This window comes from Pristiophorus japonicus, chromosome 1, assembly GCF_044704955.1.
Source record: "Pristiophorus japonicus isolate sPriJap1 chromosome 1, sPriJap1.hap1, whole genome shotgun sequence".
Taxonomy (NCBI): Eukaryota; Metazoa; Chordata; class Chondrichthyes; family Pristiophoridae; genus Pristiophorus; species Pristiophorus japonicus.
In genome coordinates this window covers 243344492-243368395 of record NC_091977.1, presented here as the reverse complement: position 1 = coordinate 243368395, position 23904 = coordinate 243344492, and the positions used below count along the sequence as shown (strand labels likewise).

Genomic DNA, 23904 nt, shown 5'->3' with positions numbered 1-23904 from the left:
CACCCGCAGAGGTCCAAGGTTGCAGGAGATGAACTTTTAGGACTTGGTGCTACTTGATGTCCTGAGTGTACCAGCTAACTGGAGCATAGCGCAAAATATTGTGTACAGAGGCTATGGCTCAACAGGAATTTAATCCCAGATCTGTATCAGTTCCCAGAACCAGAAATTGAAGCACAAAGTTATATCCAGACACCTTCTTCTGCACATCTTTCCAACTTGATTGCCTCCCACGCCTGCTGTGCCCTCTTCTCCTTGGTGGTGAGCATCATGTGTTCGGATCTTTGCTCTTAGGTTCACCATCCCACAGATTGGGTCTTTACCTGCCCAGCATCTAGGTGGTTTGCAATCAGCCCAGGAATTGAGCAGAACATCCTCATTACCCATAATTCAGATTACTGATTATATCACGTTCCCTTATATGGTCTTCCTGAAGTTCACAAAAACCACACCTTATATTATAAACGACCAGACAGATTATATTATACAGTGATTGGATAAGTGAACATAAGCAGTGAGCGCACTATAGTTTTACAGTGGCTACTTGGATTTGGTAACATTTGCTCGAAATTGCACTGCTAGCTGGGCGAGACACAAAGTCCTGGAATATTAACCTACCTTTATTCAGAGCCACGATGATGTGGGATGACCATGATGTGATGTTCCTGAGGTTCAGACATCTCAGGTTCCTTTGGTTAGTTGCCTCTTGTGAGAAATCATGTAGAGAGATCTTGGCTTGGCTGCTTGCTCTCATGTGGCCTGTTCTCACTGCAGCAGCAATGGCCTCCTGTTCCTCGGAAGCTGGCCCTTCCTGTGCCGCTGGCTTCTCCTGCTATTTCAGTCTAGCTCCACAAACCTTGCCTGATGAAATTGGGTGCCTTTGCACCTCCCATTAGTGCCCCCTAAGCGGATGCAAAATGGTTTTATGACCGGTCGTGGCAATGATATCAACTCCTGTCATATTCAACAGGAGGTTTGCTGCAGCACTATGTCATTGTGCCCTGATCTCCTTCACCAGGAGATCGGGACATCATTGCCGTGCGCATTGCCCCAGAAGCGCCCCGTACCCAAAATTCCCTTCTGCCCCCAGCAGCATCGCCAGGTGAAAACACCGACAGCTACAGGAGGCATGCATCGGGCAGCCGGCTGTTTCGGGGGTGATGATTAAAGGTGAGGTGGCCGAGGTAAGTAAAAAAAATACGTACCTTTTTTCTTCCAGCTTTTTTCGCAGGTTCCTGCCCATAATTGATCAGCCCGGCCTGAGTGCCAGGCTGATCGCATGAAATCAAGGCTACCGTCGTGGTCCAGATAAGTTGTTTTTATTTTTCAGAGCCTGCAGCGATGGCATTTCCCTTTAAGGGAGGGAAGGAGCTTTTCAACGCGGTAGCACTGCACGGCCCAGTGTGCAGCGCTGCTGAACTCACCCCCCGCCTGCTGCTGATTGCGCTCCAAGAAGGAAGTGGCGTGCTTGATTTAATACTCCACTTCCTTCTTGGAGCACAAACGGCAAATGTTTTTAAAGTTTGAAATCGCTCGTGCCTGACACTAACTTTTCAAACTAAAAGTTAGTGCCCCAAATGGGACAATAGTGTATTTCTCCCCCTAAGTATCCACCCAAGGTTTCTCCCCCTAAATCATACCAACCACAAAATCCCATTCAAAAGGTTACCCATAAAGGACACAGAAACCTCTATCCCACATAAGCTATTTCTCTGTTCTCTCACACCATCCACAATAGTGTTGTTTCTGACTCAGATCCTTCTATGCCTTCCCTCAGATCTCCAGTTTGTCCATTCTACTGCTGGTTGACCCACTGAGCAATATTGGAGCAATGTAGAGATCTCAGAGGATTGCAGGGTTGGAGAAAGTTACAGGGATAGGGAGGGGCGTAGCCATGGAGGAATTTGAAAACAAGGATGAAAATTTTGAAATTGAAGTGTTGCTGGACCAGGAGCCAATGTCGGTCAGCAAGCACAAGGTGACTGGGACTTGGTGCAAGTTAGGTGTGACGGCAGAGTGTTGGAAGTGCACCAATGTATGGAGGATGGACGATGGGAGGCCAGCCAGGAATATTAGAATAGTCGAGTCTGAAGGCAACAAAGACATGGATGAGGCCATTAACTGGGATAATGGATAATTCAGCACAATTATCTGATTGCTCGGTTGTATTTTAGATGCAATTCATCTGAACTCCATGAATATGCTATGATAAAACCTGTGTGCTCCTGTAAAACTGGAACAAAATTAATTTTCACGAATGCAGAATTAGTGTGCTTAGGGCAATTAATCTCCCTGGAGTGATTTTGGCTACATGGAGCTGATAATAAATTGACGACACAGGTATGTTATTATACAGCGATTATATTATCTTTATATTAAATTGTATTTTTATATTATTCATTTGAGATTCAAAGTTGTACTTTTTTTCCTAGGAAGAGGTGACTTTGAACCTATAAGGGTCAAAATTCAGAGGTGCACCAGAAAGCTGGCGCACCTATGAGTTTTGAAGTGGTACTTACCGCTGGAGCTCCTGGTACGGTAAGTAGATCCATTTTCATGACTTTGACATTTTTTCAAAGTCCTGCAGGAAATGGATCATAATGGGGCGGGCTTAGATTCAAAGCCAGGCTGACTGGTTGAAAATGGCTCGTTCAGAGCCTCTGCCGCTGTAAATCAGCAGTCTAGTCCTGGTGATGTCACAGCGCGTGTGCATCACCACGCTCTCTCCCCTCCATTAAAGGGAAGAGTATCTATCATTTTTTAAAATTTTGCCACTGGGCCACCAAGGAGGGTTTCAGCAGCCTGGCACTCAAGAGGGGGTGTCAGGCTACATGTTGGCGGCCCAGCCGAACCCGGGGGGCAGTATTTTGCCGACCGATCGGCAAGTTGGCTGGCAAAAACTTTTCCATTGCGGCCGCGGCAGTGGGCCCTCCCCTTTAAGGGTTGCGAGCTGCCGGGCCGCACTCAGTGCGGAGATGGTGCACCGACAGAAAAACATGCCGGCAGCACCGCGCGGCGGGGGATCGACGAGTTCAGCTGAATATCGGGAGGTAAGTATTTTTATTGCTTTTTTATTGTTTTCATTGATGGTGCAACCACTCAGTTGGGATGGGGTCCAGCCAGAAAAATCCCCAATCTAAATTTAGGTCGGGTCGGCCTATTGACCCCAAAGCGGCAGCCATTCGATTTTTAGGAATGGCCGCCGCAAATGGGCATTAACTGGTCTCTTTCAGACCCTGAATTTTAGCCCCATAGTTTCCAAAGCTTTCTACCACTGGGGTTTTCCTCGACTCATGTCTGGGTCTGTTGTAGACTCATTGATCGAGATCGATTGACATGATTAGTCCACAACACCATTATTGTCATATCATGTGACTTGATGATCTTTCTTTGTCGAGCAGTTCTTCAGCTTCAAGTACTCCGTCTGACATACACTTCTTCCTCTTTGCATCCTGCATGTGCTGAAGTCAAAGCTCTACTGTAACTCGTCCTTCTCCAGGACCCTAGATCTGTTGGACTCTTTGGGGCCGAAATTGTCCCTCGCTGGATTTGCAGCGCATATTTCAAATTAGTGGGTCGAGTTGTTCCAGTGCTGGAACCTCGCTCCCATGGGGTCGGCGCGTAAGGTGATGACATCGGGAGAAATTCCGGCGGGAGTGCTCTGTGCACAGTGCCCAGGCGAAAACCATTTAGCGCACCTTTATCGCCCACCGCCGGCGTTAACTGGCCCTGCGTAAAGGGGAAATTTCGGCCTCTTTTCCCCTCTCAGTCTTCATGTCTGCTGACAATCTACCGACTTTTAAAAGCCAAGCTTGGTGTGTCCCAATCACGACCTTTAGATCAAGTTCATCTCCTCTCCAACTCTTTGCAGCATTGGTGGTGTTGTTTACCGAAAATAAATAACTTGCATTTCTCTCACACTTTATCTGCGGCGCTCAGGGGCCTTATGCCCAATGAATGACTGTCATGTGGGTAAGCAGTGCAGCCAATTTGCACAAACAGCGAATGAATGTGAATGACCAGTTTATCTGTCTGTGGTGTGAGTTGGTTAAAGAAGGAATGTTTCCAACAATAACATGAGGGAGCAGAAACTGATAACATTTACATTGAATTCCACAAATGAGCATATTAAAATTATAAAAACAGCAGGTTTTACTTTCTCGAACTTTCTTTTCTCGACATGTGTATCACAGCTGAATGATCATTCCTCTGTGCCAGTCTAGTTTCCCCTTTATCAATAATTAAGTTAATTTTATAAAGCTGAAACATGTTAATCACATGGGTTATTAACTTCCATTACCAACATAAAATAATGAGGATGTAAGCTTGAATTATTGATGCAACTGTGTGAAAATTAGGATGCTGGTAAGGCAGCATTTCACAAAAGTATCATTTTATGTGTTGAAATTACATCTCATTATGATTTTGACATTAACTTCTTTGGAACAAAACCTATCATGTGAAGGAAAAAGTTGTCAGAGAGAGTTAGGGTTGCCAACACCTCCAGGATTAACCGGGAGGCTCCAGGAATTAAAACAAAATCAAAATCTCAAGGACAATGCTGCAAGTAAGCCAGGAGAAAAATCATACGGGCATTAAAAATTGTGTTTATTTTTAAGAACATAAGAACATAAGAAATAGGAGCAGGAGCAGGAGTAGGCTATTTGGCCCCTCGAGCCTGCTCCGCCATTCAATAAGATCATGGCTGATCTGATCTTGGCCTCAACTCCACTTTCCTGCACACTCCCCAGAACCCTTGACTCCCTTATCTTTCAAAAATCCGTCCATCTCTACCTTAAATATATTCAATGACCCAGGCTCCACAGCTCTCTGGGGCAGAGAATTCCACAGATTCACGACCCTCTGAGAGAAGAAATTCCTCCTCATTTCCGCTTTAAATGGGCGACCGCTTATTCTGAAATTATGCCCCCAAGTTCTAGATTCCCCCATGAGGGGAAAGATCCTCCTTGCATCTAGCCTGTCAAGCACCCTCAGAACCTTATATGTTTCAATAAGACCACCTCTCATTCTTCTAAACTCCAATGAGTATAGTTAAGCCTGCTCAACTTTTCCTCATATGATAACCCCTTCATCTCAGGAATCAATCTCGTTAAATTTTCTTTGAACATTTTTACTTATTAGTTCTAAAAATATCATACATGGGATAAAAGGCTGCTTGGCTGACAGTCAAGAATCACCCAATTGGGTAATGAAAAGGTGTAAGTGGTTTTGCCCTTGGTGATTTCAAATCACCCCTCCTCACAACAGTTCTAGACCCTGGGAATTATAGTAGTGACAGAATACTTAGTGAGAGACAGATTTTTCGGTCTCAACTGTCACAATGCTTTTATTCAAGTTAAAGCACACACCTGCTTCCAGTTAAACACACCCTAGTGATGTAAAACAAACAGTACAACACACAATACTGGCCCCTCTGAACAGGCCCCTATCGTGAAGTACCCATGACTAAAACAGACCTGCTTGGCTCAATAGGGCACCACCGAATCTGTCCAACAGACTGTGCGTATGCCTATGATCCATGCAGAAACCTCTCCACTAAACCCCTAAGGCTTGGTTGGGACACACGACACCCCTTCACACTATGCAGTGGTCTAAAGAATGTGTGGGCTGGGATAATGCTCCAGTTACCCCTCTGGCTTACTGCTTCTCCCGATGAGGTGTATCTGCTGGTTCTGTACCAATCTGTGGTTTTCAAGTCCAGTCTCAAGGTCAGCTTCCCAGTTGAAATAGCGAGGCTCTCTTTGCTCGTAGATGATTTATTCTCTCCGTCACAGGCGGAGTGCTTGGTCCTTGAATGTGTTGAACAAAGCAAGCAAGCGTAGAAGAGGAGAGAGAGAGATGGCCGTAAACTGTCCTTTCTTTTTGCTGAACAATGCTTCTGAATTCTCGCACAAAAAAACAGTCCTTTGCCTGAAGCAGTCCAACTCAAGAGCATGAATCACATCTTTGACCTGTACCTTTGTCACTGGGCTCTTCCTGGGGATAAAGGCTCCAATGAGCCTGGGTGGCCGAATAGCTTCCTTTATCCTGAGAGCCCCGGAGCGCGGGAACATCAGTCACTTCAATGGCTTGAGCACTGACCAGTTTACCTGATCTCTCACCGATGGGTTCGCATTACATGACAAAAGGGTCCTCCATCTGCTTTCAGCCATCCCAGACTATCCCCGCCCACCTGATGTGTATTCCTGTGGAACATTCCTGGGCCTGTCCCAATGTCAGCTCTTCTGAAATATTATAAAGCAATGTCCAAAACTTAAAGTCCAAAATGTTTACGCCGATGCTGTCGATGTTTACACCAATGCTTACAATCCCTCCTTTGATATTTCAAGAATGCCTCTGGAATATCAAACGTCCGTTGGTGAAAAAACAACGTGGCCTCCAGCCAACCCTGTAGACGGTACTTTTAAACACCCCGAATACATCCCTTAAAATACAACATGAAACACATTCGTAAGATATATTTACAGAGAAAAATATTCAGGTTCAACTTTTATCCAAGGCTTCCCACTGAGTTCGGAGCGCCTTGCTTCGCATTTTGCAAGACAGCCGCAACAAATACATTACAATGAGAAACTGTACTATTACAAGAGTGTGCGAGCAAATCCGGACCCACGGAGGAACTTCTACATTCAAACCAAAATCCCACCAGGGCGGGGAATTTATCCCTATAATTTCCCCCCCCCCACTCCCCCCCGTGTTCCGGTTTGTCTATTCTAATGTAAAATAATATCTCTGCGAGAGCTAAAGGGCTTTTATTAACGCTGTGAGATGTTCAGACAGAAAAGGAATCTAATATCCGAACTGCTGCAGATTATGGATTGTGTCGTACACCGTGAGCTGTACTGTGGATGGCCCTGGGGTTGGAAGGATGCGGTCTTGGGCCACTTGAACTTCGGTGTGGAGTTTGAAGCAGAAAGTCGTGTCGGTGACCAGACACCAAGTGTCGCGGTGCACCTGGTACTGGTCCACGCTCGTCGTGACGCAGTACATCCCATTGCCCGCATATGCTACCTGAGGTGGTACATGGTTCTGGGCCATCACCTCCATGGTGCAATTAATAGGCTCTGCACTCTCTGATTCAAACCCACACTCTGGCCGATCGAACGCATTCAAGTGTTGGGGACACAATATAACGTGTGCGCCCCTGCTCTGGCACTCCTTGAGGTCAGTGCTGGTCATGGCGTGCTCCCACTTTATTACAAACGGTGGGGCCCCATGATACCACACGTGCACCCCCTCCTGTAAAACGCCAATGTTTTCCACTCTGTCAACCGACGCTGGCTGTGGTGTCCCACCCATTACCGGCATACGCAACACCATCCTCATAACCAAGTGGTTGAACCAACCGCAATCCACTGGGACTGGGTAGGCTTCGGAAGCTAAACGGAGCTGACACAAACTCATCGAATTATGATGCGGGCTGAGCGCTGCGAGGTGCCGGTTGCTGACCCACGATGGGACGCGACCTTGCCGGAGGTCCTCCAAAGTACTAGCAACCAGGCACCATACAACATGCACACTTCATGGCTGCTGTGCCAAGGCATTCCTGCCCTCCCGTATTAATTCATTAACAATTTTAATATGTGTCTCCTGCTCCGCGATGACCTCTTTTAAGTGAATAGTCATCACCTGGTCCTCATTTAGCTCTGACCCTACCACTTCATTCCCTGCCCCCAGGATCTTCCGCAGCTGGTCCTTTAAACCACTAACCTGCATCTGCAGCTGCACGTGGTCCATACTATTGACGAGAGATGTACCCGCGCTAAACGCCGTAGCGACATCATTGAGCATCTCTCGCCTCTGCCTCCCCGGACTAACGTTATCGTACACTCCCATGTCGTACAACTTTTTCCGGCTCACATCCCCGTAACTGAGTCCAAAGAACTGGCAGAACATTTCTTTAACGAGGGCCTCATACAGCTGCTCAGTTTCTTTTGGACACCACTCGGGCAGATGTACCCCGGTTAAGTTTAAAATGACCGACGCGATCGTGTAATGCACCCCCTGGAATAGAACCTTCCTGGTTGGGATTCAAACCATTTGATCCCAGCCCTGGAATCCTGTCATTGCCGCGAAAAGGCAATCGACACACCCGCTGGGCAGATCCATTCCGACCCCCACATACATACACACAAATTCCCTGTTCCTCCTTCCACCACTTGTCCCAGCACACTTCCACTCTCCCCTTTGACCCCGTGATCTGTCGGTACATATCGTTCCCTAGTCTCTCCCAGTCTGCTGTCTGGTTCCCCGTGTCCTGACTGAATTTCCTGAGCCACCACCACCATCCCTTGCACTTCAAGCATACGCGCTTGCCCTCGGTCACCCCAACCCGTGTGGCTGTGACCTTCAGTCTGGGACACGGTATGGAAGCCTCTCCGTATGTGAACCCGGCGTGGCTGGAGTATTTCCTCAAATTCAACCCCAGCCACCCTGGCCACCTTCCCTTGTGGAAGTAGGCTGCCATCCCGTCCATGTCCCCTGTCCTAGCCCCCTGTGTCACGGTGGGTCCGTTCCCCCCAGTACAGCCGTAGAGGAAGGACAACTCGGTGTCTCCTCTCCTGCTGTACCCCGTTCCGGCCAACATCCAAATCAGGCTCAGTCTCAGGGCTGTCTCCATTCCATCCTCGGCTTCCTGCAAAACAAAACTAACAAGCACCTTGCTGTGAGAGGGTCTACCTCTACAGGTCCGGCCTCATTACAACTAACCAAAACACTTTAAAAGAAAACTATGTACAATAACACCTGTGCTGCTGGGTGGCCCCGCTAGGGCCCCTCTTGCCTGGGCCTTTTACGGCTCCTGGTCAGCGTGTAAGGAAGCGTCCACGGCGCCCTTGGCCGTGGGATCCTGCTGCTCCTTCTTACAGCCCTCACCACGGGGTCCTCGCTGTCCCAAACTATGGGAGGAAGACCCGTGTCCACCATGCTGTTTACAGTGCCCTGGTGTTTCTTTCCTTTCCTTACCCTTTCCCCCGGGTTAAACAACTTACACTGGTTCACGTGGAACCACTTTGTGCGCCTTGGAAGTTTAACCGCATAAACCAAGGGGCTTGCCTTATCTACTATACTGTAAGGTCCCATATACAGTGGTTCAAACGTCCCAACACGAGTGTAGTTTCGGACCATCACCTGGTCCCCGACCTTCCACTCGTGCATTCTCTGGGACTCGAGCAGCAACCGATTACTCCGGTGCTGCTTCCCCATGTTACTGGCTGCCTGCCAATGAATCTGCTTCAACCTCTCGTACACATTCTTGACAAACTTATCCTGGTTTACTTCTCTCACTTGACCTTCGGTGAAAACCGCTGCCAGAACATGGGTGAGCATGCGCATGACCCTCCTAGTCATGAGCTCATGCGGGGAGTACCCTGTGCTCCTGGAGAGGCTGGCTCGGACCCCATCAAAACTAACGGCAAGACCTCATCCCACTTTTTCGGGGACAGTCATGTTTACTTCCGCAGCTTTTCTTTGATGGTCCGATTAAATCGCTCCACAACCCCCGATGACTGAGGGTTGTGAGCCACATGCCATTTACCCTCTATCCCCAAAACCTTCAAGGTGGCCTGCATGACTTGCCCCGTGATATGACTCCCTTGGTCAGACTCCACGATCTGTGGCAGTCCCTGCCTAGAGAATACTTCCCTTACCAAAACTCTTGCTGTTGCCAACGCCATGGCTGATCGGCAAGGGAAGGCTTCCACCACTTGGAGAACACGTCTACTTGGACCAAACAGTACTTGTAACCCTCCCTTTGTGGTGGGCAATGGCCTGATGTAATCGACCTGTACCGACTGCCATAGTCCCTCTACCCTTCTCGTGTGCCCCACAGGGACCTTCCTACATTGTGGATTGGGGTTGTTTGCCGCACACACCAGACATTCTGCGCAAAAATCGCGGACATCCTCCCTCAGTTGCGGCCACCACCCTGCCTGTTCTACCCTTTGCCAGGTAGTCTCCGGCCCTGGGTGTCCCGCTTCTGGGTCCCGTGGGCCAACTGGAGGAATTCCCTTTGGTGGATCTCGGGAACTATCCACCGATCTCCCTTAAAGAGCATCTCCTCCTTTACTGTGATGCCCACTATCCCGAACAGACTTCCTACCTTCTCACCCTTAGCTAGCTGCTCCAGGATGACCTTGAGGATGGGATCCTGTGCCTGGACTTGCCTCAAGTCCGGAGCTAATGCTACCACTGCATTCCCTGGTGTCCCCCACTTTGTCCTGGATTGCTGCTACTGGCTGGACATGCATGGATCCCAAAAAACTCCATCCCTGGCTCCCTCCTTTGCTAACTCGTCTGCCCTTTGGTTGCCTTCCCCTCTAGGCTCTGTCTCAGAGTGATCCTTTACTTTGTGGATGTAATGACTTCCCGGGGTCCTCGTGGCCTCTAAGACCTTCTCAGCAACGGTGCTGTTGCTAAGGGCTTCCAGTCTGCCGATGTGAAACCGCGACGAGCCCAGATGGCCAAGTATTCGGTGCACGAATTGCACGTAAACACGGAATCCGAGCAGGTGGTGTATGGGGCTGGGAACTTGTCGGCGTAGGTAACGATTGTTTGGTGTGCTGGGTGCTCAGGGTGCTCGGGTGTTTAATAGCCCTTGTTATCCCAGCCGTAGGGTCATAAATCCCGCACCTGGTGAAACGCTCCCCGTTCACTACCGAACTAGACCCGTCGACGTAGATCTCGGTGTAACCCAACCCGGAATCCTATACCCCTTCTACCGTACACTTGTGGGCCATCCCTGGGTAGATCATGTTGGTAGCCAGCTTGGGCTCACACAGGCCTTGCACTCTCAGATGCATTTGTGAGAGCAATAAAGTCCAGCGGGCAATGCGAACACTGCTTACCATGCCGTCCTTTATCCTCCTATCAAAGAACATCTGAGTGGGGGTATGGTGGGTTAGTAGAACGATCAGGGACGATCCTGTAAATAGCTGTGAGCACTTTACGGCCAAATGCATGGCTAGGAGATGCCTCTCACAATTGGAATATCCCCGTTCTACATCCGGGATGACTCTGGACGAGTACACCACGGGCCTCACTTTGCCGTGCCGCTGCTGGAGCAGCACCACACTCAAACTGTCCCCACTGGCTGCTACTTCCAAAAATAATTCCTCCCCACCATTAATTGCCCTTAAAGAGGGTGCCATCTGCAGGTCTCCCTTGATTAAATTAAACACTGCCATGCAGTCCTCATCCCACTCCCATCCCACTCCCTTGCGGAGGAGCCGAAGCAGAGGGGCTGCCGTGGCAGTGTAATCCTCAATAAAATCCCTGCAGTACCCCGTGAGCCCCAGTAAGGATCTCCCCCCCCATCATGGGGGCTGATAACTCCTGTACCGCCTTCCATTTGGCCTCATCTATAGCCCTTTCCCCAGCCCTCACGGTCAGCCCGAGGAATTTTACTTCCCTCTGACCGATCTGAGCTTTCTTGGGATTAACCTTGAACCCTGTCTCTCTCAGCAGCTCAGCCAGCAGCGGACCATGCTCCTCCCCCTCATCGGAGAACGAAAGCAAATCGTCCACATACTGCACCAACTGCTGGGGTCTGCTGAAACACTTTAAGGCGTCTGCCATACACTGGTGGAATATGGGGCCCAAGTTTCCACATGATTTGCGCCTGATTTTTAGGAGCAACTGGTGGAGAACGGACTATCTTAGAAATCGCAATTCTCCACATTTTGTTTTCTGCAGTTCTAGTCAGGTAGAACAGTTCTAGTTTAGAACAGAATTTTTTCTTCAAAAGGGGGCGTGTCCGGCCACTGACGCCTGATTTGAAAGTTTCCACAGTGAAAACGTACTCCAAACTAACTTAGAATGGAGCAAGTGAAGATTTTTGTAGAACTGAAAAAACCTGTTCTACACATAAAAAAATCAGGCGCAGGTTACAAATTAGGCGTCCGGAAAGAGGGGGGGGGGAAGGGAAGTCATTAAATTCTACAATAAATCCTTATTTATACTTAGACAAATATTATACAAATAAATCCAACCTGAATAAAAATTTATAAGCAAAGAAAAGATTAAATAAACCTTCTTCCTACCTATGTGAAAGTGCTTCAGCCAGGGAGAATGCTGCAGCAAGCCTCACAAAACGAGGCAGCCGTTCCCGAACGCGGGGGGGGGGGGGGGCGGCGGGGGGAAGGAAGCCGTTCCAGACGGCCGGCGAACGGGCGGGAGGGGACCGACCGACCGAATGCGGGGGGGGGGGAAGGGAGGAAGCCGTTCCAGACGGCGGGAGGGAGGGAGGGAACCGACCGACCGAACGCGGGGGGGGGGGGGGAGGGGGGAGGAAGCTGTTCCAGACAGCGGGAGGGAGGGAACCGACCGACCGACCGAACGCGGGGGGGGGGGAAGGGAGGAAGCCGTTCCAGACGGCGGGAGGGAGGGAGGGAACCGACCGACCGAACGCGGGGGGGGGGGGGGGAGGGGGGAGGAAGCTGTTCCAGATGGCTGGCGGGAGGGAGGGAGGGAACCGACCGACCGACCGAACGCAGTGGGGGGGGGGGGAAGGAAGCCGTTCCAGACGGCAGGTGGCAGGGAACCAACCGACCGAATGCAGGGGGGGGAAGCCGTTCCAGACGGCGGGAGGGAGGGAGGGAAGGAGACAGAAGGCTGCAGGAAACCTCAGAAATTGAGGAGCCATCTCCTGACGGCAAAAGGGGGAGGTTGTCGGGAAATGGCTGCCTCAACATTCTGAGGTTTCCTGCAGCCTTCTCAGAGCTGATGTGCTGATGGCAATGTGCTTTTATTAAAAAATGTTCAAAAACTAAACAGCTACAAAGAACTACAAAAATGGCCGAGTGCCAATGTTTCCTTCACACTGCACGTGCGCGAACGCTCCAACGCGCACGCGCAGCGTTGCCGGCAGGAAAAAAACTAATTTAAATAGTACCCGCCCCCTCCCACTTACAAAATCGGCGCGCGTGTAGGCTCCGCCCCCCTGGGCGCCGCGTCAAACAGACAAGGAGCTGCAGAACGCTCCAGAATCGCAAGTTTTTTTTCCGGCGCCGTTTTAGGCATGAAAAACAGGCGCCCAGCTCAGAGGGGCGCCCGTTTTTTATCGTGTGGAAACTTGGGCCCATGGAGAGGCTGTTATGAAATCCCTGGGGAAGGCATGTTCATGTGTACTGCTGTCCTTTAAAAGTGAAGGCAAACTTGTACTGGTCTTCCCGTTTCAGGGGAATCGACCAAAGCCCTTTTGAAATGTCCAGAAATGGTTGTGGTTGCTGGAATACTCCCTATCAGATTAGCTACGGCCGTGACTGCGGGCGCACAGGCTTAGATGTTTTTGTTGAGCACCCGATAGTCCACGGTGGATCTTCATGACTGGTCCGGTTTCCTAATGAGCCAAAATAGTGAGTTCACGTGTGTGGCTGTGGGCCTCAACAATTCCTTTGCTACCAGCGATCCCAGTGCCATCTCCATATCGGCATCTGCCTCTCTGGGGAAACTGTACTGCTTCTGTGGCCATGACATGGGGTCCCCTGTACTCGGACATCCACCCCCATCACCCTAACACAGTCGTGTTTGTGTGTGGCGAATGATGCAAGGTTGTCCCGCACGTACGCCTGGTACTCGGCCGGGGTAGTATTGACCAATTGCTCTAGGTCATAACTCCCCTTCGGCTTCAGGTTCATTAAACGACAACCCAACTCGGGAGCAGTAAAGCAGCATTACAGACGGCTAAAGGCTAAGGTCCAACAAAAAACCCTGGACCTAAAGAACAGGTGGTGAATGGAGAAAGCACAGGAGATACAGCAGCTGGTCGACAGCCATGATGTGCGAGGATTCTTCATCGCAGTCAAGGCCACCTACGGTCCAAGCACACAAGGCCCCACCCCACTGCTGACCAAGAATGGGGCAACACTCATCAAGGACACCGAGGCAGTCAGGGCTCACTGGAAGGAGCACTACGAAGATATCCTCAATTGAGACTCTGCCTTTGACTCAAGTGTTCTCGACTCCATTCTGCAGCATGCTACCCGCCACCACCTCGGTGAAACCCCAACACTGCACGAGGTAGAAAAAGCCTTAAGACAGCTAAAAAAAACAACAAGGTTATGGGTGTGGATGGAATTCCCACTGAGGCACTGAAGTATGGCTGAGAGGCACTGCTGGCACGAATACACGACCTCATCTCTCTCATCTGGAGGGAGGAGAGCGTGCCGGGAGATCTTAAAGATGCAGTGATCGTGACCATCTTTAAAAAAGGGGACAAGTCCGACTGCGGCAACTACAGAGGAATTTCCCTGCTATCGGCCACTGGGAAAGTCGTCGCTAGAGTCCTTGTCAAACGTCTTCGCCCCGTGGCCGAGAAGCTCCTCCCGGAGTCGCAGTGCGGATTTCATCCCCTCCGGGGCACAACGGACATGATTTTTGCAGCATGACAGCTGCAGGAAAAATGCAGGGAACAGCGCCAGCCCTTATACATGGCCTTCTTTGATCTTATAAAGGACTTTGACACTGTCAACCGCGAGAGTCTATGGAGCGTCTTCTTCCGTTTCGGATGCCCCCAAAAGTACATCACCATCCTCCATCTGCTCCACGATGACATGCAGACCGAGATCCTTACCATCGGATCCATCACAGACCCACTCCACGTCCCGACTGGGTTCAAGCAGCGCTGCGTCATCGCCCCAACACTCTTCTCAATCTTCCTCGCTGCCATGCTCCACCTCATAGTGACAAGCTCCCCGCTGGAATGGAACTAAACTACAGAATTAGTGGGAAGCTGTTCAACCTTCGCCGTCTCTAGGCCCGGTCCAAGACCACTCTGTTGTCGAATTACAGTATGCGGACGACGCCTGCGTCTGTCCACACACAGAGGGTAATCTCCAGGACATAGTCGACGTATTTAATGAGGTGTATGAAAGCATGGGCCTTACGCTAAACATCAGTAAAACAAAAGTCCTCCGCCAGTCTGTCCTCGCCGCACAGCACTGCCCTGCAGACATCAAGATCCATGGCATGGCCCTGGACAACGTGGGCCACTTCCCCTATCTCAGGAGCCTCCTATCAACAAGAGCAGGCATTGACGACGAGATCCAACACCGCCCCCAGTGTAGCCTTCTACTGCCAGAGGAAAAGAGTATTTGAAGACCAGGCCCTCAAAACTGTCACCAAGCTCATAGTTTACAGGGCCATGGTAATACCCGCCCTCCTGTATGGCTCAGAAATGTGGACCATGTACAGTAGACATCTCAAGTCTCTGGAGAAATACACCCAATGATGTCTCTGCACGATCCTACAAATCCCCTGGGAGGACAGATGCACCAACATTAGCGTCCTCGTCCAGACCAACATCCCCAGCATTGAAGCACTGACCACACTTGTTCAGCTCCACTGGGCAGGCCTCATTGTTTGCATGCCAGACACGAGACTCCCAAAGCAAGCGCTCTACTCGGAACTCCTTCATGGCAAACGAGCTAAAGGTAGGCAGAGGAAACATTACAAGGACACCCTCAAAGCCTCCCTGATAAAGTGCGACATTCCCACTGATACCTGAGGATCCCTGGCCAAAGACCGCCCGAAGTGGAGGAACTGCATCCGGGAGGGCGTTGAGCTCTTCAAGTATCCCCGCGGAGAGCATGCAGAAATCAAGCGCAGGCAGCAGAAGGAGCGTGCGGCAAACCAGGCTCCCCACCCACCCTTCCCCTCAACCACTGTCTGTCCCACTTGTGACAGAAACTGTGATTCTCATATTGGACTGTACAGCCACCTAAGAACTCATGCTAAGAATGGAAGCAAGTCTTCCTCGATTCCGAGGGACTGCCTATGATGCTGATGACATATGTTGCCTTTTCCTTCCCCTTTCCTTGGGATCACTACAACTTCTTTCTCCTTATCGGAACCCACTGCTCCCCAAAGGCAGTGATTCCTCAAATCCACTATAATCCTGTGGGCTAACATAAAGTCGGCCCCTAGGACTCCTGACCCTGGCTGTTACCACTTTGTTAGGATGCATTCCCACCTGGTGTGGAGGAATCCTAAATCTATGGCTAACGGCCTGGACATCGCCCCCGCCTGCTCGTTCCCGGTGAACCCCACGAGACTGAATGGAACCTTGCTGGACCAGGGTGAATCAGTCGGGTTACTCGCATGGATCACCGTGCTCGAAGCCCCGGTGTCCACCAAGTACTTCCCATCTACCTTCTCCACCCCCATCCTCACACATGGTCTATTCCACTCATCGTACGTGAGCGGACACAGGTACTCAGGCTGGGTGAGCGCGAGTCAGGATGGTGGGATTACTGGAGCGGTCGGGATTTCCCTGCTCACAGCAGCATCTAACCTTCCCTGCTCTGGCGCAAAAACTGCCCGAAGGGTGGTCACCAGAACATCAAATTGTTCCGCGGTCGGTCCCTTCGCCTTGTCAGGTTTTGTCTTAGGCACTGGAGGATCCCCTTTGCCTTGCCCCCTCCTCAGGGCCGGGCAGTCTTTCCTCCAATGTTCCATCTTCCCACACCTGAAACATGTCCTATCCTTCCTTGTGCTAACCTCTTCCTGATGCCATTTCTTTCTACTAGTCTCACTGGCCTTCATTTCATGTACCTTGCCCTTACTTGGTTTGACCTCCTCCTCTGAGCCAGTTTTAAAGGCCAGGCTCATGTGACGGAGCACTCCGGCCTCCGTATTTGCGAGATCCTCGGAGTCAAACCAGGCCTCAGCTTTTACCCTTATCTCTTGACCTTGAGATCTTTCATAACTGTCTGTTCACTCAAACCACAGGTCCCTTCGTGGTCACCAGATTCTGTAAGTTGTTTTGCTCTTGATGATTTCGAATCACCCCCCCTTACAACAGTTCTAGACCCCGGGAATTATAGTAGTGGACAGATTACTGAGTTATAGACAGATCTTTCAGTCTCAACCGTCACAATGCTTTTATTCAAGTTAAAGCACACACCTACTTCCAGTAAAACACACCCTGGTGGCGTAAAACAAACACAGTACAACACACAACACTGGCCCGTCTGAATAGGCCCCTATCGCGAAGTACCCATGACTAAAGCACTCCTGCTTGGCTCAATAGGGCACTACCTTATCAGTCCAGCAGACTGTGCGTACGCCTATGATCCACGCAGAAACCTCCCCACTAAACCCCCAAGGACACATGACACCCCTTCACACTATGCGGTGGTCTAAAGGATGTGTGGGCTGGGATAAATGCTCACCAGTTACCCCTCTGGCTTACTCGCTGCTTTTCCTGATGAGGCGTAGCTTCTGGTTTCGTACCAATCTGTGATTTTCAAGTCCCAGTCTCAAGGTCAGCTTCCCAGTCGAAATAGCGAGGCTCTCTTTGCTTGTAGATGGTTTATTCTCTCCATCTCAAAAGGAGTGCTCGGTCCTTGAATGCATTGAATGGAGCAAGCAAGCGTAGAAGAGGAGAAAGAGACATGGCCATAAACTGCTGTTTCTTATACCTGAAAAATGCTTCAATTCTTTGCGCCAAAAACCAGTCCTTTGCCTGAGGCAGTTCAACTAAAGAACAATGAATCATATCTTCGGCCTGTGCCTTTGTTACTGGGCTCTTCCTGGGGATAAAGGCTCCAACGAGTCTGGGTGGCCAAATAGCTTCCTTTGTCCTGAGGTTCTCGTGCTCCGGGGCTCTCAGTCATTTTGATGGCGTGAGCACTGCCCAGTTTACCTGATCTCTCACTGATGGGTTCCCATTACATGACAAAGGGTCCTCCATCTGCTTCCAGCCATCCCAGACTATCCCCGCCCACCTGATGTGTATTCCCGTGCAACATTCCTGGGCCTGTCCCAATGTCAGCTCTTCTGAAATATGAAAAAGCAATGGCCAAAACTTAACGTCCAAAATGTTTACGCCAATGCTGTCGATGTTTACGCCGATGCTTACAGAGGCTATTTACTTTCTAATTCGCTGCGGGATGGTGGGTCACCACAAGTATCGCTGTGTTGGCTGACCAGTTGCTGGAATGTGAGTGTGGGGCAGTAGGTAGGAGGTCATGTAATGGCCTCCTGACTATATTGGCAAATGAACTTCAATATTGATAAGTGTGAGGCAGCACATTTTGGTCAAAAGAATAAATAAGCCACACGCTCCTTGGAAAATGAATATCTAAATGGGGTAGAGGAGCAGAAGGACATGGGGGTAGAGACAGACAAATTACACAAACTAGCGACGCAGGTTAATAAGGTGATTTTTTAAAAAGCAACAAGGCATAGGTTCATTTCTAGAGAGATAGAATTGAAAAGCAAAGAAGTTATGTTGAAGTTATAACCTTGGTTAGATCATACTTGGAGTACTGTGAGCAGTTCTCATCTCCATATTATAAAAAGCATAGAGTGGCACTGGAGAAGATACAATAGGATTTACTAGAATGATACAAGAACTGAGATGTTCAGAAAAGATTGAACAGACCGGGCCTTTTTTCTCTAGAAAAGAGAAGACTGAGGGGTGATCAGTTGAGACATTGTGAAAGGGTTTGACAGGGTAGATGTCGAGAAGGTGTTTCTACTTGTGACAGAGGCCAGAACTGGGGGCTGTAAATTTAAGAGAGTTATTAATAAATCCAATAGGAAATTCAGGAGAAACTTCTTTACCCAGAGTGTGGTTAGAATGTGGAACTCGCTATCATATCGAGTACTTGAGGCAATAAGCATCGATGCATTTAAGGGGAAGCTAAATAAACATATGAGGCAGAAAGGAATAGAAGGATGTTAATGGGGTTAGATGAAGAAGGGTGGGAAGAAGCTTGCGTGGAGCATAGACATTGACATGGACCTGTTGGGCTGAATGGCTTGTTTCTGTGCTGTAAATACTTTGTGATATGTGATGACATCTCCAGGAATATGTTTAACCAGAGTTGGCAAACCTACAGAGAGTTATCATTTAAAACTTGTTAGGGGGAAAAATTTTCTTCGTTTGTGCCTTCTGTTAGCACCCCCAAATGATTTGTCCCCCAGGGTAGCTACTGCCTCCCATGAAATTCCATGGGAGTTAGCGTAGGCACAAACCAGCAGCGCCCCGGGCCGCTGCGCTGACGACGATGATGTCATTGGTGTGCGCAGCGACCCGTTTTCGCACAGGAGCGGAAATTGGGTAGTATCCCGTGAGGCAGCCATGGGCGATATTCGTAGCATGCCCTCCCCTTTAATGGAAGGGGAGGGCCCTGTGCTCCCGCCAGCGCTACGCCACGATCCACACTTAACACCCTTGTCCCGCCCGCGAGAGGAAGTGGATCGCCCGACATTGCACTCCACTTCCTCTCGGGGGCGATAACCCCAATTTCACGACTGGGGCAGGACAGCCACGCCGGGTGCAGGAAGTCCCGCCTCGCCTAAGTTATTGCTCCCAAATGGGGCGTTACCAAATTTTGCCTGCATTAGCTTCTTTGCTTAGGACCAGATTCTTGATTTTACGAGCTCCAATCAGTAGGCGATAGCCACACACACACACACACACACACACACACACACACAACTTGATTCATGCTGTACCGACATTTCCAACTATTAATTCAGCATGGAAAATGAAACTCATTTCAACGGCGTGTTTCTGTAAATGTTATTCCTCACTGAAATGCCTGACTGCAGGCGAGGGCACAGCCAGAGATAGTGTTGCCAACTCTGGTTGATTGTGCACCTGGAGGTATCATCACATGACCCACCCACCTCCAACCGCTCCACCCCCACGCTCCCGTCATTGGTCGTACGATGCGTTCATCCTCGCGCTGCACCGCCTTCCCACATGAATTCGCCAGCGAACGACCTCTTCGTTACCCACTTGGATGATTCTGAATTGTTTGTCAGGGAGCTGTTTTCACCTTCTCCAACATTTTTATAATTAATAAATGAAAGTGTTCGAAGAAAATGAAAAAAAAACATATTTTTGAACCCCCGCTCTCCCCTCCTCTGATTTTTCTCCAGGGCTGCTGCAAGCAATGCCCAAGAGATTAATCTTTAATTCCTGGAGACTCCAGGGCAATCTGGCCACCCCACCCAGAGAGTGCTACTTAACCTTTTACATGGACGCATTGGGGAGCCTGTGGCCTGGGCAGCTCAGGCAAGTCCCTTAAAGGTGGGTAAATGTTTTAATGGGAGATTTTTTTTGTTGCATATTCAGGACAATTTCTATTGGAATTTGCCCCACCCATTGTTGTCTTTTGTTGGGAACTCTGTCTTTTATTATATTTTTGGAATTTACTTGCTTTCTTTAAACATCTTTGTTGCCAGAGGCAATTAAAAAGCACTGTAAAAGATGTTGAGTAGGGATATTCTTTGTCAGGTTCTGAACACGCTGGATGCTTCAGATAAGGAAGAGGAATTCATGGGGGGTGGTGGGGGGACATCAAATGCAGATGCAATGACTTGCGATGATCTGTCTACATCTGGCCCTACTTCAAGACTCACACATACAAATCCTTCGACACCTACCTGAACCTGTCAGAAGAGGCCTCTCTTCATTGCCTCCACTTCACAAAACAGACTGTCACAGTTTTATTTTAACTATGTTCTGCAGGATGACCTGCAGGCAACATCTAAGTAAGAGAAGTACTTTCGCAGGCTTCCATTTTAGAAAAGGCTTCCATTTTAGAAAATGGCTTTCTATATAAACATTGTATTATTAACAGTTAGGCAGCTAAAGATTGAAACCTTGCCGAGTTAAGCCTGTCCTTGGAGCATACTAAGTAGGAAGGCATTCATTTATTCTTGTTGTCGTATGTTTTATAGGATAGTGTTCGGGAAGCCTGGAGAGTCAGGTACTGTATATGTAATCTTGAATGATGGAATAGGGCTGTTGGGCTAAGATGAAGACCATGATTGGAGAGTCTAGAACCAGGGAGCATAGTCTCAGGATAAGGGGTAGGCCATTTAGGACTGAGATGAGGAGAAATTTCTTCACTCAGTGGGTGGTGAATCTTTGAAATTCTCTACCCCAAAAGGCTGTGGAGGCTCAGTCGCTGAGTATATTCAAGACTGAGATCAATAGATCTTTGGGCACTAAGAGAAGCAAGGGATATGGGGATAGGGCAGGAAACTGGAGCTGAGGTCGAAGATCAGTCATGATGGGCTGAATAATCTACTCCTGCTCCTCTTTCTTATTATTGATGGAAGGCCTTACAGTGGAACAAGGATAATCAAGAATAAAGGTGTCTTGTTTAATATATTTAAGGAAGAAATAAAGCCTAGATTATCAGAACATTCCCAGAGCAGAACTGAACGTGCTCAAGTCAAGATAATCTGAGTCTTATTACATCGGAACCTTGTAGATGTTAACAGGTATTCAACGTCTTCTTCACAGTGTCAATGGTCATATTTTAACTTCTTTAATTCTTGTATTGGAGCTTCTTCCACAAGCAAGATAAACATATACACTTTGGAACAAGACTCCCTCTCATCACTAAGTAACACAGACCAAATCTAATATAAAAATCGTTTACAATTATTTTTGTAGAAAACAATTAGATCAAGTGCCCCCTTACCACTGCAATACCGATAACAGGTGTTAAAGGTTGCTCAGTGGGAGTTCTCTCGCCTCTGAGTCAGAAGGTTGTGGGTTCAAGTCCCACTTCAATTACTCAATCCCACTAAATCTATGCTGATACTCCTGTGCAGTACTGAGGGAGTGCTGCACTGTCAAAGGTGCCATCTTTAAGATGAGGCTTTAAACCGAGGCCTGGTCTGCCTTCTAAGATGGAATTAAATAAATGTTCCCGTGACACAATTTTGAAGAAGAGCAGGGGAGATCCAAGCGTTGTCCTGGCCAATATTTATCTCTCAATCAACATCACAAAAAAAACAGATTATCTTGTCATTATCACATAGCTGTTTGTGGGATCTTGCTGAGTAAATTGGCTGCCGTGTTTCTGACATTAACTGTTCTTCATTGGCTGTGATGCTCTTTGGAACATCGTGAGGTGGTGAAAATTGCTATATAAGTGTAAGTCCTGTTAGAAAGTTCTTCCATTAGAAGTGAAAGTTATCACAGCATGAAGCCTTTATTCTACAATATCCTTCTAAGCCACCATAAGATACATCAATTCATCTGAAATGCACAACTATGTTAAGCAAGTGATTTTCTGCTCATTACCTTGAGTGGATGTTGGCAAATCTTCTTTGGCAGCTGCTTGGCTCCCCATTCACCCTCACCACTTCTGGCATTTTCTACCAAAAATGATGTCAAGTATATAAATGCCCAGATTTTGTGAACAGTAACAAACTGACTCCGCTGACCACTGACCTTGAAGAAACCAGCTCTGTGGTGTCAGTTTCTCCTTTTCTGATGTTGCTTTCCATCTGGCACCATCTATAGGGGATCTGTGGCATCCAGCAACAGTGATGTCATCAAACAGGCTGAGCAGCCAATCACCGAAGAATTTTCATAGACAGCAAACCCGGAAGTAAAAAGCAGGTTTTATCTTTTTAATTATTTCACTTTTTAATAATTTTACAGAAAGTTTTGTTATTTTAAAAAGCTATGGATTTTTTTATCATGGAATGGACAAAATGATACTCCAGTTTTTCATGGCCAGTATTAATTATGACTGAGTATGCTGTTAAAAACTCAGTTACACCTCATTCAACAAGGCTTAACTTTTTCAAGGATTTTTACTGTGAGAATAATGCGTAAAAAGTTGAAGTTCACATCATATCAGAGATTTCTAATTGAATCCATCTGTGAGGACTGCAACAGCGAACCCTGTGGAGGAGTAGGGAATTACTGAGAGCAACTTCAGGATTTCTGCGTTTAACTGCGCATGAACGGACGCCAGAAGTTGCTGTCAGTTTTACAGAGTAATGGCGGCAAATGTTGACAGCTTCACGGTCATTACAACCGCAAATTCCAGGTCATAGTGTCTGCCAAATATAGACAAACTGGTCTTTGTTGGTATTTATGCTCCACACAAGCTTTCTCCTACCCTACTTCACTAACCGTGTCAGCATATTCTTCTATTCTTTCTCGCTCATGTACTCATCTAGTTTCCCTTCAAATGCATCTATGCTATTCACCCCAACCATTCCATGTGGTAGTGAGTTCCACATTCTAATCACTCTCTGAGTAAAGAAATATCTCCTGAATTAATTATTGGATGTTTTAGTGACTATCTTATATATTTGTGACCCCTAGTTTTGGACTCCCCACAAGTGGAAACATTTTCTCTACATCTACTTTTTCAAACCCCTTTATAATTTTAAAGAACTTTTTAGGTCACTCCTCAGCAATATTCCCTTTAACTGTGTGGCCACTCAACTACGCAGCTATCCGGAGATGTAGCACCAGCTTTTCAAATCAGAGATATTGTGCTTAGGTGAGATTTTGAATGGGCCGCACAGCTCTTTAAAGGAACCGCTACTCCACTTTTTTTTTTTAAGGAGATTATTGCTCCATGGTTTACTTTTTTCTAGAGAAAAGAGCCCCAGCCTGTTCAGTCTTTTCTGATAGTTATTTCCATAGCTATTTAAAGTGGCAAATTGTTCAAATCATTGGAAGCTTTTAGGAGATATCTTTGATTGCATTACTTTTGTCATTTTTGACTTGAAAATCATTGTACTTTTGTTTGAAGTTGCCGCAACACCTCCGGGAAGCTCGGGGTGCTACTGGAATCATCTTGGTTCATGTATTCTAGCTGGAGGAAGTGCAACAGCGACAAGGTGTGGTGGGGGGAGCACCTCATGGATCTGCATTTTGAACAGCAGGAAATCCACTGAAGGAGGGGGGGGGGGCACAGCTTGCAGCTGTCCTTACCCTACCCCTAGGATCTATAGTTCCAGTGTCCCCTACATGCAGCATTCTAAAGTGCAGTCCATAAGGAGTCTGTTTTTCTCCAGAGAGGCTGTCATAGACTTGTTCAGCCTCTTGCAGGATCTCTTGCAAACCACTACCGCAGCAGATACTACATTGCCTATGACACTGACAGTAAC

The 23904-nt window shown here is 48.3% G+C and overlaps 1 protein-coding gene across 1 annotated transcript in view; it reads left to right on the top strand.

Annotated features, from left to right (window-relative positions):
• The first annotated feature begins 2970 nt into the window (after positions 1-2970).
• lingo2 (leucine rich repeat and Ig domain containing 2) overlaps positions 2971-23904 on the top strand; it is a 903690-nt gene continuing 882756 nt past the window's right edge. The window contains exon 1 of the mRNA XM_070871022.1: positions 2971-3047. The gene's annotated coding sequence lies outside the window, so the exon portion shown is untranslated. The remainder of the gene's footprint in view (positions 3048-23904) is intronic.